We start from the raw sequence: 16,163 nt of genomic DNA, 5'->3' as shown, positions 1-16,163 counted from the left end.
CTCCGCCGCGCCTCGTCCGAAACGAGAGACTTGCATGAGTTGACCCTTGGCGAGAAGGCGGGAAAAAGGCTCCTCCCGCCCCGCGTTCTGTGCGGAGGGTGAGTCTTGGGTGGGGGGCGCTTTGCGCGCGCGGGTTGCGCTTATTCCGCGTGAGGAGGAGAAGAAGAAAGGCGGCCGGGGCGGGGGCCGCCGGTGCAGCAGGACTGGCGCGCGGACGCTGGAGGGGGCTCTTCGCCGCCGCGCCTTTCCCCGAGGCGGAGGCCGGAGTGGGAGTGGGAGGGGAAACAGAAGGCGGCGGCGGCGGTAGGAGCAGCAGCAGCAGCAGCCGCGCTCGCTTCCCGCTCCTGGGTCGGCGGGGCTCCGGTCCCCTGACCCTCTGGCCTCCCTTTCCCCGCGCGCAAAAAGGCGAGCGAAGCTGGAGAGCCATGGCGCCCTCGTTCCCGTCGCCCGCTCGCCGCCGCTGCTGCTCCCCTTGCCTTCCCCCTCCTCCTCCTCGCCACCACACCGCCTCCCGGAGCCTTTAATGGCTCGGACCCTTCGGCGGCCCCAAGCCGACTCGTCCTGCGCCACCACAGCGAGAGAGCGAGCCCCAGGAGGAGCGCCGCGCACGGTGAGCAGGGGCGGCGCGCGGACCTCGGAGCGAACAATGGGGGGAGAGGGGTTGGAGGGGGCGGGCGCGTGGGCGCTTGCGGGGCTGAGGGGGCGGCGGCTCCCGAGTCCGGGCTGGGCGCGGGTTGGGGGGCCGCTCCGGCGAGGCAGCCAGGAGGAGAAGCAGCCCTTTTTATGTTCGTCCGCCGCCGGAGACGCTTCTTGCGGGGGTGAGGCGCCAGCCCTGGAAATCCGCTTGCACCAGGCTGAGAGGTGTGTGTATGTTTGTGTGTGTGCTGTGTTGTGCGGTCTCTTTCTCTCTCTCTCCCCCCCCCCGCCTTTATGGCACACGCCCCCGCTCCGGTTTTGCACGCCGCTACTTCCAGAAGTTGCCTTTTGTCTCCTCGATCCGATTTGGAAGTTGCTGGGGCGAAGGGCTCCGCTTCTGACTTCTCTCTCTCTCCCCGCCCCCTTCTCGCTTTGCAGTATCTCTCGTGGGCCCGCGCCCCCACCCCCAGTCCCTCCCCAGGCTTCAAATGCGATCTTTCGTCTTGGGGGGGGGGGCTTTGAAGTGTGTGTGTGTGTGTGTTTCAGATCGCCTTACCCTACCCCTTTGTATATAAGAATGAGAACCATCCGGCTCGCCTTTCTCTATTGACGGCCGGGCGGTGCATCTCGGCAGAGCTGGCTGCGCACAAAGGAAGCCGAGGGGGCGCCTGGGATGGACGGACGGGACGGGCAGACGTGGGGAGGAGCAGCCAGCCTTGCTTCTCATCTGGAACCGTTTAACTCCGCGAAAGGTCGGGTCTCGACCCAGGGGCGGGGGGCGGGTAGGGAATCGCGGAGCATGTATTAGGGTTCCTTAATATGGGTAGGGGAGGGGTGCGCAGCTAAGGTAGGGGGTGCCATTCAAATGAGGCCTTGGTGACCAAGGTGTGGTATTTGCCTCAGTTGGAAGATACCTGGTGTTTTTAAGCAGGGTGGGAGGTGGGGAATCAAAGCTGAGCTATTGGGCACAATACTGTACAGTGTGTCCCGTTGAAGTGAGAGGATGGGTTCGCAAGAGCCTGGCGGTTCATTTCGGAGGAGGGGTGGTTGTCCCCCCCCCCGGTAGATTGTGCCCCATGTTGGAAGGGGTGCCATTTGGCTTTCCAGCCTCTTGACAGGTACCCAGGTGTTTTAGGTTTTGAACTGACTGAAACACACCCTTTTCTGGCGCCCATGGTCAGACCTTGCAGCTGAACAATGCACAGTGTCTTTACAGCTCCAGAGTGCAACTGCTGCCTTCCTACCATGGAAGCTCATAAAGGTATGCACACTATCTACCGTATTTGCTCAAACGCAATGTGCACTTTTTTGGCCAAATTAACGTCGCGAAAATCAGGGAGTGCATTATTAGATTTGATTGTGCCAGCAAACCAAACCCTTTTGGTTTCAAGGTTTGAGGTGCACATTAGATTCGTGTAAATATGGTAGTACAAGCTAAGTGAATTGTTTTTGAAAACGGATGAGACGAGGGGAAAGTTATGGAAGGGAACTAAAGAATCCAGCTACCAAGAAGGTCCTCTGGACTTAAGCTCACTCTGTGTGTGTGTGTGTGTGTGTGTGTGTACACAACGGGCTGTATATATACACACACACCTGGCTGAAAACCTGGATCTAAGTTGCAGCTGATACCCCAGATCTCAACTGAGTCAACAAAGGAGAAAATGCCAAAGAATATGTGACATGCCACCCCACTCTCCATGACCCAATCATTCTAAATTAATAAGAAGTGAAGCTCCAAGATCAGGAGTTACATGACCTATTTGGTCCCATGGCAGTGGCCCTCTTTTTTCTTTTGCCTTGATCACATAGTTTCAGGTGCAACCAAAATAAGACATGGTATGGTCTATTTGGGCCAATTGCTCAACACCTGATGACTCACAGCTGAATGTGCGAATTGACTCAGCATTGAAAAGAACCGTGCTTGAGGCTATGGGAGGCAGTACAAAATTTGTTTGGGGACTTTTTCACACTGTGGCCAAAGGTTGAGATGCTGGTCCTTGGTCAAATATTCCATGAAGTCAAGAAAGCCCTTGTGGGCTCCTAAATCATGATGTGTTCTGGCAGCAGTGGCAAGGGATAAAAGGCACTTGCTTCCCATGCCTGAAGGTCAGGAGACACCCTGCTTCACCTCATCTTGGAGCAGGCAACCCCTGCCCTATAGGTCATTTGGAAGAGTTTCCCCCTCCTAGCTAAACTACATAGTCTTAACTCTACTGGGCTTTTGATAAACTACATGCATCTCACTGCAGAGGAATTTGAAGTATAGGAAAGAGAATGAAACAGACAACAGAATTTTGGAAGCTTTTGGCTGCTTTTTTACATGCATGAACGGTGAATGCAAATACATGTGCAGCCTCTTAGTAAACGGAGCATGCAATGGCTGGTAGTAATTTGCAGCTAAAGTCCATAAGGAGCATGCAATGGCTGATAGTAATTTGCAGCTACAGTCCATAAGGAGCATGCAATGGCTGATAGTAATTTGCAGCTACATTCCATAAGGCTACATGGTATGTGGGAGACCATGCATATCGATAGCCAGCACAGAGCAGAGCTGCAGATTTTCTCTTCCTTCAGTTGAATGGGTCGCCTGCCATGTCTAGATCACTTCTAATGCAATGAACCATCTGTTGGGCCACAACCACCCTGAGGGTGAGATGCAGGATCAATATTAGACAGGCGCAGATGTAATCTCTTCCCAAATAAAACATGCCCAGGAGCACTGTGCTATCAGCCTTTGACGGGGGGGGGGGGGGAGGCATTGTTCTCCATTGCAAAGGAACTGTGCGCTTGCTGAGAGGCACCCTACACAAGCCACAGGTCACATTGAGTCTACTGCATTTGTTGTAGCGGGGGGGACGGGATGGGGGAGGACTTCTGTGCCATTTGGAATAGTACTGTATAAAGCTCTTGGGAGCTTTTAGTTGTGAACCTTCTAGAGAAGTGGTAGAAGCAGAGCTATCATTTAAATTAACTGATCAGTGCATTTATATCTCATCTTACTTCCAGAGCCCTTATGTGGCTCTAGCTCAGATCCCTATAGGTTGCCTTCCGGCAAATGTGCATTATGCAGTTCTGGAAATCTGATAGTCCTCAGCCTACTTGCTTGCTTCCAGATGACCCAGTGGCCAAGGAATCCCCTTCTTTTCAATCTTCCCACTCCTGTTTGCACACGGGCTGACTGGGTTCTGCTTTTGCAGCCTCATAGCTGACTTCATGCCAGCATGTGAACTACTTTAGATGGAACCACATGGGAGGTGCTAAGGAAACATCACTGCCCTTGGGTACTCTCTGTACCCACTCCCTAGGTACCTTTCTGTTAATTAAGATCTTCATTGTGAAATGACTCCTGCAGGTGTCTCTGCCACCTAAGCTGAGTCAGGGGCTGATGAGAGAAAGGGCCTTCTTTGTGTTGGCACCCCAATTGTGGAACACTTCCCAGAGAGGCCCACCTGGTGCCTAATTGCACTTTCAGCACCAGGCAGATACCTTTTTTTATCTTCCATGCTTGTAAGACAATATCAATCCCACTGTCTTTAACACTGCTTTTACCATTTGTTGCTTACAGTTTAATTCTTTTCTTCTTTTTGTAAACTGCCCTGGGAAATTAATTGAGGAGTAGTATAAAAATACTTGTAATATATTATTTCTGGATGAGACTGGAAGAGGGAATGTGTGCTTTGTTACTAAGCAACCACATTTGTGGTTCCTTCAGTCAGTCTTCCCCTTTCCAGATAATCTTATTGCTGTCATAGAGGAATTATATACAGATACACAGTTTAATTTATTTCCATCCGAACTGGCCTTTGCTTGTTTTGGTTCTTGTTGACTGTCCACAGAGGGGACAGAGAGAAGACTTGAGATAATGATGGTTGACAAGACCTGCATCTCTGGGATGCTAAGGAATCACAGCATTGACAAGGGTTTTGCCTTTGTGGTTTGATGGTGTTTAGCAGTAGTATCCGAGGAGCACTTTGTGCAGCTGCCTTGCTTATACCTTGTGTGTTGTCAGAGTGGCATCATCTCTCGCTCTTGCCTTTGCAACCATAATGCTGTTCCACAGTGATGCATTCTCGTGATGCTTAAACGGAGGTTTCCTTATGCATTGACTTTATACACCTGGGCACAGTGAAATTCATTTCACAGCACTGAAGTCCAAAAGGGTTGTGAAGGACCGTTTCACACTTTACATGTTTTGATGTATACCTAAAAATAGAAGGCATTTAATGACATAGATAGGTCCTCAGAAATGCATGTGCACCAACATGTATGTCATACAGGTACATGTCTCAAGGTGGACTGCAACTGCTGGTATATTCCGTGGGAGACCCGAATTTGCCTCTGCATCTTGTGTGACTTGATCTTTGCATGACCTTGGAGGCTACCTCTTCCCTTATGTCTCATTATGCTCCCTTGTATCAGCTGTGAACATCCCAGTTCAGGCAACAAGGATACGCAAGAACAATGGCTTCCCCATGTTTATGCCCTTCTGTTTTTCTGGAATCCTGATGACATGCAGAATCTTTTTTAAAATCAATTTAGGTTCTTTTAATTTGGGATTGCATTTGATGGTCACAGAGAAACTTAATCATGGAAAGAGCTTTTGGCATATGTTTTGTGTGGAGTCTTAGTTCTAGGTTGTTGTTTTTTAATTCCTTTTTAAAATTGAAAGCTGTACTGTAAAATATTTACAGCAAAACTGAACAAACACAAAATACTTTGCATGAAGCTTGGTTTATTCTGTAATGTTAAAAAGTTCTAAATTCCTCTCCCCAGCCATCATCAGACCAATCCACAGTAAGAAAGATTGATATAAAAATAGAGAGAGTGATTATTGGCTAACCCAAAAATGAGGTGAGGATCTGAAGGCACCTGAAAAAGGTTTTTATGGAGACTAGAAGCAAACCAATACCTTGGATTTTCGAATGGCTTCGTTCTCGAACGTTTTGGCTCCTGAACGCTGCAAACCCGGAAGTGACAGTTCCAATTTGCAAACTAGTTTTGTAAGCCAAATGTCAGACGGGGCTTCCGCGGCTTCTCATTGGCTGCAGGAGCTTTCTGCAGCCAATCAGAAGCAGCTTTGGTTTCTGAACGTTTTGGACGTCAAACGGACTTCCAGAATGGATTCCGTTCAACTTCCAAGGTACGACACTATTGTCCTCACTGATTGCTAGTGACTCTTTGGCCTATCAGTCAAAGGTCTTTTACAGACCTACCAGGTACCTGAGTTACTTGAAACTGAAGATGCTGAGGATTGAACCTGGGCTTTCTGTGTGCAAAACAGGAATTCTACAACTAAACTACAGCTTAAAGCAGAGGGATCTGTGGCAGAGGACAGTGTGTACATGGGGATTTTTTCCCTGACCTATTTCTTTTCCTTGTCATCTGCCCTAGTTTGCACTGCCAGCCAGTGTACTTGACCATTTGTATACAGTTGTCCATGTCCCTTACCAGGCAGAAACATGAATCTGATGTTCTTCTTCTTTTTAAGGGTGCACATACTCTCCAAGGTTATTTCACATCGGGATTGGAAGTACCCATAGTGGGTTATGTGTAATTAGGACTGCAAGCTTTAATCGATTTTAATGAGTGTGATTATTCAATTTGAGTTTCAGTGGCTGATTAAAATTTGCCCCTCAACTAACCCGTGATGTTGACAGCAAAAGTCAGATGGGGCACTTGAAGGGCATATCAATGGCTGGGCTATATAGATGCGCCATTTTCCTTTTCAATGAGCCGAAACTGATAGAACTCCTTGAAGGATAACTTTTCCCATAAGATTTATCGATAGTTAGCAAAGTTTTCATGGAACACTTTCTCTCCTTCTAAAAATAAGAACCAAAAGCAGTTGATAGGCATGAGGGTGAACTCTGTGCCAATATACAGTAGTACCTCGGGTTACAGACGCTTCAGGTTACAGACTCCGCTAACCCAGAAATAGTGCCTCGGGTTAAGAACTTTGCTTCAGGATGAGAACAGAAATTGTGCTCCGGCAGTGCAGCGGCAGCAGGAGGCCCCATTAGCTAAAGTGGTGCTTCAGGTTAAGAACATTTTCAGGTTAAGAACGGACCTCCGGAACAAATTAAGTACTTAACCCAAGGTACCACTGTATCTTGATCTTTGATTGGAATAGATGAATCTTGAAGATGTTCATTTCAGAAGCTGTTTGGCATCCTACTACATCTGGGGCATATTACGGATGCTGTCATTTTAATGTGGCATAGTATCTTTTATTTATTGCAATTTATGCTGCCTTGTCCTTAAGGAAAATGAACTCTTCAAAGAACTTCAGAGTCCTTTCTGTACATTACAAAATGTCAGTGATTGACTTAGATTTAATTGGCTGAAAAGCTTGACAGCAAATCGATTTGAGAGTCTTTAATCAGTTGGCATTCCTTGCTAGTAATAAGTAGAAGTAGAAGTTTTAAAAATCTGGAGTTCCCTAGTCTATAAATTGAAAGCAAGACAGAGCAAGTTTTCAATTTTTCTTTCCTTTTGTTAAGAAATGTTGTTGTTGTTGTTCACTGCAAATTGTATAAGTGTAGCATGATATGTTGAAAGTAACATTCTATTAAACCATGATATCTTCCTAGGCCTTCTTTTAAGTAGATTCCTCTCCTGAGGATGAGGAAATAACTGTTAAAACACGGGGGCTAGTTGGTTGTTTTAGTGTGTGTGTTTTTCTTCTAAGTGCATAGACATTTTTGCCTTGTAACATATCCAATATAAATCTTTGGATAACCTGTTGATATTGGAGTAAATCCATTTTAAGTAATGTTATGCTGTGTTATAACTCTTCCACCATCAAATACGTGGCCAGTCGTAGTGTGTTTGTATCCAAAATATAAGTTTGCCACCAGACAACAGAGAACATACTTGGTTTACAGATACAGTGGACCCTCGGGTTGCGAATGTGATCCGTGCGGGATGCATGTTTGCAACCCGCAGCGGCGCGTCTGTAACCCAAACAAACGCAATCTGAAGCGTCTGTAACCCGAGGTATGACTGTAGTCATATTAACTCCATTCAGATGTCATGCCCAATGATGGATATCAAGGAAGTTTCGCTGTAGTGTTAGATGCAAAGCTTTCTTGGAGCTATGCCTGTATAGATAAAATAGAGTTGGAAACCATGATTTGAAATGGATTTTCAAACTATGTTTTGTAATACCTGTGCTTTGCAGTAATTTATTAAATCTGTACGCCATAGTTACATCTCAGGAGGTTGCTGCATCAGAGAAATGGGAGTGCCAAGTAAATGTAAACAAACACTAAACAATAGTTTGCCTGATTTTTAAAACTGAAACCGTGGTTTGAGCTTCCTAACTATTTTAGCACAAACCATTGTGTAATGTTATGTCTTGAGTTGAGCTGAGACAACTGAAATGGCCAAGAGCAGCTTGGCGCATTGGGACTGCGGTTGGCAATCTACCGGCATATGAAGCTGTACTTTATTGCAGTTGCTGTTTCAAAAATGAGGAATTGCATGCTGAGAACTGTAGTTCTTGAGCTAAATATTTTCTTTCAAATGAGTTTTCTGCAGCCACTCAGTTGACAGTGCAAAAATTCCAGCGGTAGTACTTGACACTTGGGATTCCCCCCTATCTTTAAGGAATATGTTATTCATTGAAAAAGCTGACTTTGCATCTATTAGAATGGGTTTTGAATGTTCCTTTGTAAAGTAACTTTCTGTGGAACTGGATAGAATTAGAGCCATTCAGATACCTTAAGAACCAGTTAATGTGTGTTAAATGCAAGTCTGTGAGTTTAAGCTTTAAACATGCAAACACCTGAATATACATTTTATTTATGGATTGCAAACTTACTCCTGAGTACACTTGGGGTTGCAGCCTACTGCTGTTGGCAACTGTATATGTATTTTATCTTATTAATAACTGATTTCAGTACAAAGTCCGATTACACGTCAGGTGAGAAAGTATTGCATTAATACAAGTTAAGATACCAGGATGGCTTATGTTACAATATTCGCTATGCCTCTTCTTTTGGTATTGATACACTTTGTAGTGAGTGCATTGAGCTTGTTGTAAAAGGGGGTGGGTGGGGGGAATCCTGATTTATGACAGAAAAGAAGCCAAATGATTGTGTTGAGATTACTTCTCGCCCTCGCCCTCTCCCATTGTCCTGCTAACACAGGCATAGTAAGCCTTTTTCGGTCTGAGAGTCACATTTCATTCTGGGCCAAATATCAGTGGTGGGTGGGGCCAATGTCAAAATGGGTGGAGCTAGCTTCTGCACATACGCAAACTCTTCACGGTTCAACATCCAGGGGGAAAAAAAAGCATTACAGGAGTTCAAAATTCTAGCCAGGCAAAAGCACTCAAGGAGGGGGGTGCAGAGTGGGGGCTGGAAGGGCTGTGGTCTGGAGAAGATTATAGTCCGGAGAGAGACCCTAGGACCAGATAGAGAGACCAAAGGCCACATTCTGTTCCTGGCTTTGAGGTTCCCCAACCCTGCTAGGTTATCCTAACTTGTGGGTATGCAAACTAAGGCCCAGGGGCCAGAGACGGTCCAGGAATCAGTTTGTTTTTACATGAGTAGAATGTGTCCTATTTAAAATGCATTTCTGGGTTATTTGTGGGGAATAGGAATTCGTTCATCCCCCCCTCCCCAAAAAAAAGTCCAGCCCCCCACAAGGTCTGAGGGACAGTGGACTGGCCCCCTGCTGAAAAAGTTTGCTAACCCCTGTCCTGAATTTTGTGGTGCAGAGGTCCGCCCGGTTGTTGCTTTTCCCCTGGGTTTAATTTTCTGCATATTTTACAACATGCCTAGTAGGTGTAACGGATGAAATCAGTATTTGGGGTTGGAAAGAAAAAAACTAAGGTGTATAAGAAAAGAATCTGCATAGGCCAATTACATCATCATCATCATCATCATCATTATTATTATTATTATATAAAAATCAACAAAACAAAACTATTGACACATTATTTCCATCAAAGGATAGGGCAGCACCTTTTGGTTCAGAGAGATACTGTTTTGGCATGGCAATTTGAAATATTTCTTGCCCGTTCCATTAAAAAACCTTGATAATTCTCCAGACAGTTTTAGAAGGACGTAGACAGAGAGATTGAAAATTAAATTTGCAAAATGTGCTAGGCAGTTCTGCTGTGCTTTATACTTTTATCTTAATCCTCAGAAATAATAGATTTGGTTGGCAATAATTAATCTTGAAAAATGATTGCAGTTTATAAGTGGCGTATACTTTATGGATCGAGGGATTGTTCTCATATTCAGTGTTCACTTGACATGTAAAATGTGAATATGACTTAGGTGTGTCCAACTTGTGTATAATATTGATGAACTTATCCGGGAAGTTGGCCGCAATTGAGTACAGTTCCATATTAAGTGTCTACTTGGCAAGAGAACTGGGTTTGCTGCCATGCAGTGTGTGAAATGTTCCTGAACAATGGAAGGACAGGAAAGCGAAGGAGAAACATTGACTAGGATCCAAAGAGCTGCTTGGGCCTTCCCCAACGGATTGTTCTCACCCAGCAGATTTTCTTCTTCTTGCTTTCCTTTGAGCAGTAGATCACCATGTGATACCACAACTCCTTTAACAGTTCCTTTCTTAAAAGCCTTTTGTGTCATGGTGGGGTTACTGCTGTACAAGAAATCTGTCCAGAGCACCTTCAGATACACCAAACTGGTTGGACAAGTTATTTGGATTCAGGCCATGGTGTGCATTGTATTAATTTAACTCTTTTTTTTCAGTTGAATATGTGTGAGCATAGGTTTCTATAGGTTATTCTCTGGCAGTAGATTTTTAATCATCAGAGGGAAAGAGCATGCTATAATTAACATGGCAGAGGTAGTTTGACAAGGCAATGGTATAAACCACACCACCATTTCTTACTGCTTGCATATGCGTCACCTGTTTCTGAGCTGAAGCTAATGAACTTTTTAAAAGGAGTGAGTAGAGGGGACTCGGGTGGCACTGTGGTCTAAACCACTGAGCCTCTTGGGCTTGCCGATCGGAAGGTTGGTGGTTCGAATCCCTGCGATGGGGTGAGCTCCTGTTGCTCTGTCCCAGCTCCTGCCAACCTAGCAGTTCGAAAGCATGCCAGTGCAAGTAGATAAATAGGTACCGCTATGGCGGAAAGGTAAATGGTGTTTCCGTGCGCTCTGAATTCCGTCGTGGTATTATATAGAGTACAGTGGTACCTTGGAACGGCTTAGTTGATGAAGAACTTTGATTAAGAACGCTGCAAACCTGGAAGTAGGTGTTTTGGTTTGTTAACTTTGCCTTGGAAGCAGAACATGTTCCACTTCCTGTTGAGTGTGTTCCATTTGTAAATTGAGTCCCCCACTGCTATGGGAAAGCACGTCTTGGTTTAAGAACGCTTTGGTTTAAGAACGTACTTCCGGAACGGATTAAGTTCGTAAACCAAGGTACCACTCTAAAGAGCATCAATGTAATACATCATTATTCGAAGGTTATTCCTGGCAACTAAATCAATTGAATAATAATAACCCAGGCTTGTAAATCTTAGCATTCTTTCATTTTTGTAATATAGGTGACTAATGTATTTCAAAAAACAAGCAAGAGTACACTACTTCATTAAAACATGTTCCTGTTTAAGATGCCACAAGACTCCTGGTTGTTTTGGCTACAACAACACTAATGTGGCTACCCTTCTGAACGAAGTATTTCAGAGGAGTCTTAAGGTACTTACAGGTGCTAAGAACAGAATGACTGAAAAAGTATAAGTAAGGAATGCACAGAATATACATTAGACTTCAAAGGATTATCTTACTTAGAATTGTAGGGTTGGAAGGGGCCACAAGGATCATCTAGCCCAACCCCCCTTGAAATGCAGGAATCTTTCAACCAACATGGGATTTGAACCCAAGACCCTGAGATTAAGAGACTCATGCTCTACCCGACTGAGCTATCTCGGTTGGAAAGGTTTGTTTTCTAAGGTAGAAATTGTCTTGGGCTCTAGATTATAGGGCAGGGGTGGGGAACCTGAGGCCTGGGGGCCAAATCCAGCCCTCCAGGCCTTTCTATCTGGCCCTTGGGATTTTCCCCAGGCCACGCCCCTTAATAGCCCTGGGTTTTTTGCCAGCCTGGGATGGGTCCTTGCTTCTTGCTTGGATGAAGAATGGAAACCAGCCTACAGGGAAAGGCAAAATTATCATTTGTTGCACCACTCACTTTTGTTCTGGCTCCACCCAGCATTTACCATTTGGCCCCCAGAAGGCTACCCTGAAGTAAATGCGGCCCTCATGCTGAAAAAGGATCTCCGTCCCTTTAAGAGGAAAATAGCAAGTTTTCTAGGTAGAGGTAAAAGAGTGGGACCCTACACAATCTCTCAGCTGTAGTATATTATGAGTACAGTGGTACCTCGCAAGACGAATGCCTCGCAAGACAAAAAACTCGCTAGACGAAAGGGTTTTTTGTTTTTTGAGCTGCTTCGCAAGACGATTTTCCCTATGGGCTTGCTTCGCAAGACGGAAACGTCTTGCAAGTTTGTTTCCTTTTTCTTAACACCATTAATACAGTTGCGACTTGACTTCGAGGAGCAACTCATAGAACGTGGGGTGGTAGCCTTTTTTGAGGTTTTTACAGACTTTGGAGATTTTTGAAGCTTTTCCAAAACTTTCCCGACACTGTGCTTCGCAAGACGAAAAAATTGCAAGACAACAAAACTCGCAGAACGAATTAATTTCGTCTTGCGAGGCACCACTGTACATCTTCCATAGAAATCTGTAAAACTTTATGAAATCAACTTTGGGCACTTCTGGATTAAAGGAAGCCCTCTGCTTCTCAGCTCTTCCAGCGACTTTGCAAACCTTGAGCCCTTGAAATGTTCTTGCAAATCACCACAATTAGATAGCCAACCCCTTTTAAGGCACTGTAGCATCACTCATGTCCTCATTTATTTATATCCCTCTTTATATCGGTGCCTTTCTGACCACCCAGATCCTGAGAGCTAAAGGACCATCGGTGGGGCGGGGCTTACAATAAGCTACCTACTAGGACTACTAAATGCCTTTTTTGTGACTGGTCTGTACTTGTGAGAGGGCTCGTTCAAGATAAAAGAGTAAAGAATCCACCCCAGGTGTAAAACCTCGAAAAGCATAAACTGTCAGGTGTGCTGCATATCAACGCTTCCTGTTATCTGGAGGCAGTGGCGTAGCGTGGGTTGTCAGCACCCGGGGCAAGGCAAGTAATTTGTGCCCCCTAACCCTAACCCCCAGATGTTGTGCCCGGTGCAGCCGGGGCCCCGTGCACCCCCCACGCTACGCCACTGTCTGGAGGTAACTATACCTGATTCATTACTGCTTTTGTCTGTTTCTGTATTCTGGACATACCTTGTGCCTCCAGTTGCTGCATTTTCCACAGAATAGGTGTTCCAGACAGGTTTCCCAGCCTCCCAAGGTGTCCTAGGCTGATGAGGTGTTGGCTTCAAAAGCCACTGTGTTTTCTTGGATCAACACAGCTGCTGCTGTTGTTCTTATATTAAATCCAGCTGTGGGTCCCTAAAGTATACAAATAAAATTGCTTTGGTTGTCTCATCTTAGAGTAGTCATTATTTGTACTAGGCAGCCAGATTAAAGAATCCACTGCGTTTGGGAGAAGCTTTTATATCCTCCCCACTAAACCCCGACTTCGGTTTTTAGTCTATGAAGTCTGCAGCGCTGCCATCTTCAGAGGCAAGGCAATCAGGCAAAAGTTTGATGGATGCAAATAGATAGATATTTCCCCCTCCCCTTTTATTTATTTTTAAATTTATTTAACATAATACAAAATATAAGCAAAATATTGCAAATACAGTGGTGCCTCGCAAGACGAAATTAATCTGTTCCGCGAGTCTCTTCATCTAGCGGTTTTTTCGTCTTGCGAAGCAACCCTATTAGCGGATTAGCACTATTAGCGGTTTAGCAGCTATTAAAGGCTTAGTGGCTATTAAAGGATTAGCGGATTAGCGGCTAAAAGGCTATTAGCGGCTTAGAAAAAAGGGGGGGAAGCGGAAAAAAATGGGAACACTTGCAAGACGTTTTCGTCTTGCAAAGCAAGCCCATAGGGAAAATTGTCTTGCGAAGCAGCTCAAAAACGGAAAACCCTTTCGTCTAGCGGGTTTTCCGTCTTGCGAGGCATTCGTCTTGCAGGGCACCACTGTACATACATACATATATATTTCAAATAAGCACATATATATGAAAAAAGGAACGGGGGAGAGAGGAGAAGAAAAGTTGGAAGGAATTCTTCCAAGTTTATTCTACAAATATATCAATATGAAAATAATAAAATTTCATTGATTGACTTCCATCGCTTACACTGCACTTCCTATATACATTTTAAGCAAGATTGTATCTGTTGTCCCGTATTTTTCCCATACAATCTCACACAAATAATCTAATAAATAAGTTTTCTAAATCTTTCATAAATCTATTCTAAACACAGCCAATACCTTACACTTAATCTTTGTCCACATAAATAATCATTTAAACATTTCCATTGTTTCTGGATTATATTTTTTGGTTTTTCTCTTATCAAATCAGTCAACTTTGCTAATTCCAAGTATTCGCATAATTTATTCAACCATTCTTCTTTGGTTGGAACATAATTTCCTTTCCACTTATTGGCTATCAACATTCTCGCTGCTGTTGTTGCGTACAGTAAAATATTATGATGGAGAATGATGGCAAATAGATATAGATAGATATACTTCTGTGGTAGTAGACCACAGTAGTAGTGAGCAGAGGAAGGAAAGAAAACCAGTTGAGACCAGTTCTCAAAGTGCACCCTGCCTTTGAACCCTTGCATCTTTTTCTCTTCACCGCACGCAGTATGTGTGAATAATCAGTGTCTTTCTGTGCCTTCCATAATGTATCGGTCAATGTGGCTAAGGTATGCTTGAAGAAAAGGAATGTATCCGCTTCTAGGTTGCATTATGAGTGGAATGAAGATTGCAAATGGGTGTTTATGTTAGCGGAAATGAAATCACGTAGGGATAGCTGTTACAGAATGCATGCCTGTTCCTTTTCACAAGTTCCTAGCTTGGCAAAAATAAATAAATAAAATGAAAGAACTACCAATTAACTGGCTAATATTGATGTGCTTGGAAAATATGTTTGTACATTGATCCTGGCAGTGTTGGAAACTCGGATCTGTAAGCTAGGCGCCAAATGGCTCCTTAAACCAAAGTTGCTGGGCGCCAAAATGGAATGTCAAGTTGCCCTTTTTGAGTAAGATGGCTCTATGAAGTCTTATTTTTAAATGATGGACTGGACTGTGACTGATTCTCAGTTAAACATCTGGCTAGTTCAGATGACAACTTTGAGCCTAGGATTAAGAACCTTGATAACTTGAAAAGTCATTTTATCCAGGGACAGTCCACATATATATTGGCCTATTCTGATCTCTTTCTTAATGGTGACTGCTCCTGCTCAGGCTGCCCAGAAAAAGCATTTTGGTTCCTGAAATTCATTCCAATTGTGCAGGTAAAATGTAACTCATAGAATTCAACAGGATGTGGCATTAGTGTGTGAAAACAGCCAAGATCCAATGATCCCCAGGCATGTGGAGTTGTCAGGCGCCATCCTGACGTCCAGACATCTTCACTTGGTCACAAGTGGTTGATAGCAAAATGCGCCTGGCTAATTTTGAACGCTGGCTCTTTGCTATCAGCCCCTAGGACAGGGGTCCATAAAAATCTGGAACCATCTCTGGTTTGAAACTTGAGGGATGGTTGGCTATTTAAATATCAAGAGTTTCAATGGCAGCTAAACAGTCAGACTAGGCACAGGATTGCGGCCAAGACTCCAGTCAGTTGGAAATAATTGTAGCAAGATCATCAGCCTAGTTTTGTGTTAACATACGGTGTTTGCTTTTCTTCTGTCGAAGCAGCTTATTCATATCTCTCCTGCTCTTTGGGCATGCTGTTCTATATTGTTCTTCATGTACATATGGCATAAATACTGTATATAGTTTGCATTATGTATGCATGGTTTGTAATTCAGCACTAAACACTAAAGGAAGGTTTATACATTGTGTTTATGTGCAGTGGTCTGATGTTTTAATTTTGTACTCAGTGATTTTGTAAATTTTATCAAACTCGCCCTAGATCATCTGATGAAAGGTGGGGTTTTATACATCTAATAATAATAATAATAATAATAAAATAGTAGTAGTGTTTGTGTGTGATGTATGATTATTTCACACATATTCCATGTCTTTTCGAGACACGGATTAGAACAGGGAAGCGTAGCATGTGAACTGGGTATTTGCCAGACGTTTCTGTGATTGCTCTTGTAGTTTGAAAAACGTTGAGCCGCTGTGATCTTGAAAATTGATGCTGACCACCAAAATGTTCACTTGGCTGACACATTTCCTGGTATGCACATGAATGTGCAAACATGAACATTGGATTTGTAGAGAAGTGTGGTCTTTGCATCAGCTCCCAGTGAGACTCTTAGAAGTACCGTATTTTTCGCACCATAAGACGCACTTTTTCCCCTCCAAAAATGAAGGGGAAATCGGGGTGCGTCTTATGGGGCGAATGC

At 44.4% G+C, this 16,163-nt stretch overlaps 1 protein-coding gene across 7 annotated transcripts in view; it reads left to right on the top strand.

The window, feature by feature from the left end:
* The window catches only part of FARP1 (FERM, ARH/RhoGEF and pleckstrin domain protein 1), a 184,874-nt gene continuing 168,711 nt past the window's right edge, over positions 1 to 16,163 (top strand). For 2 of the 7 annotated variants that reach the window (XM_082218580.1, XM_082218579.1), the window contains exon 1: positions 207 to 610. The gene's annotated coding sequence lies outside the window, so the exon portion shown is untranslated. Of the gene's footprint in view, positions 99 to 205; positions 611 to 744; positions 862 to 1,286; positions 1,389 to 16,163 lie in introns of those variants that run through there. The other 5 variants (XM_082218578.1, XM_082218581.1, XM_082218575.1 and 2 more) reach the window with 5 other exon arrangements.

Source organism: Podarcis vaucheri (genome assembly GCF_965113315.1).
Source record: "Podarcis vaucheri genome assembly, chromosome: 4".
Classification (NCBI taxonomy): Eukaryota; Metazoa; Chordata; class Lepidosauria; order Squamata; family Lacertidae; genus Podarcis; species Podarcis vaucheri.
This window is presented reverse-complemented; position numbering and strand designations above follow the sequence as displayed.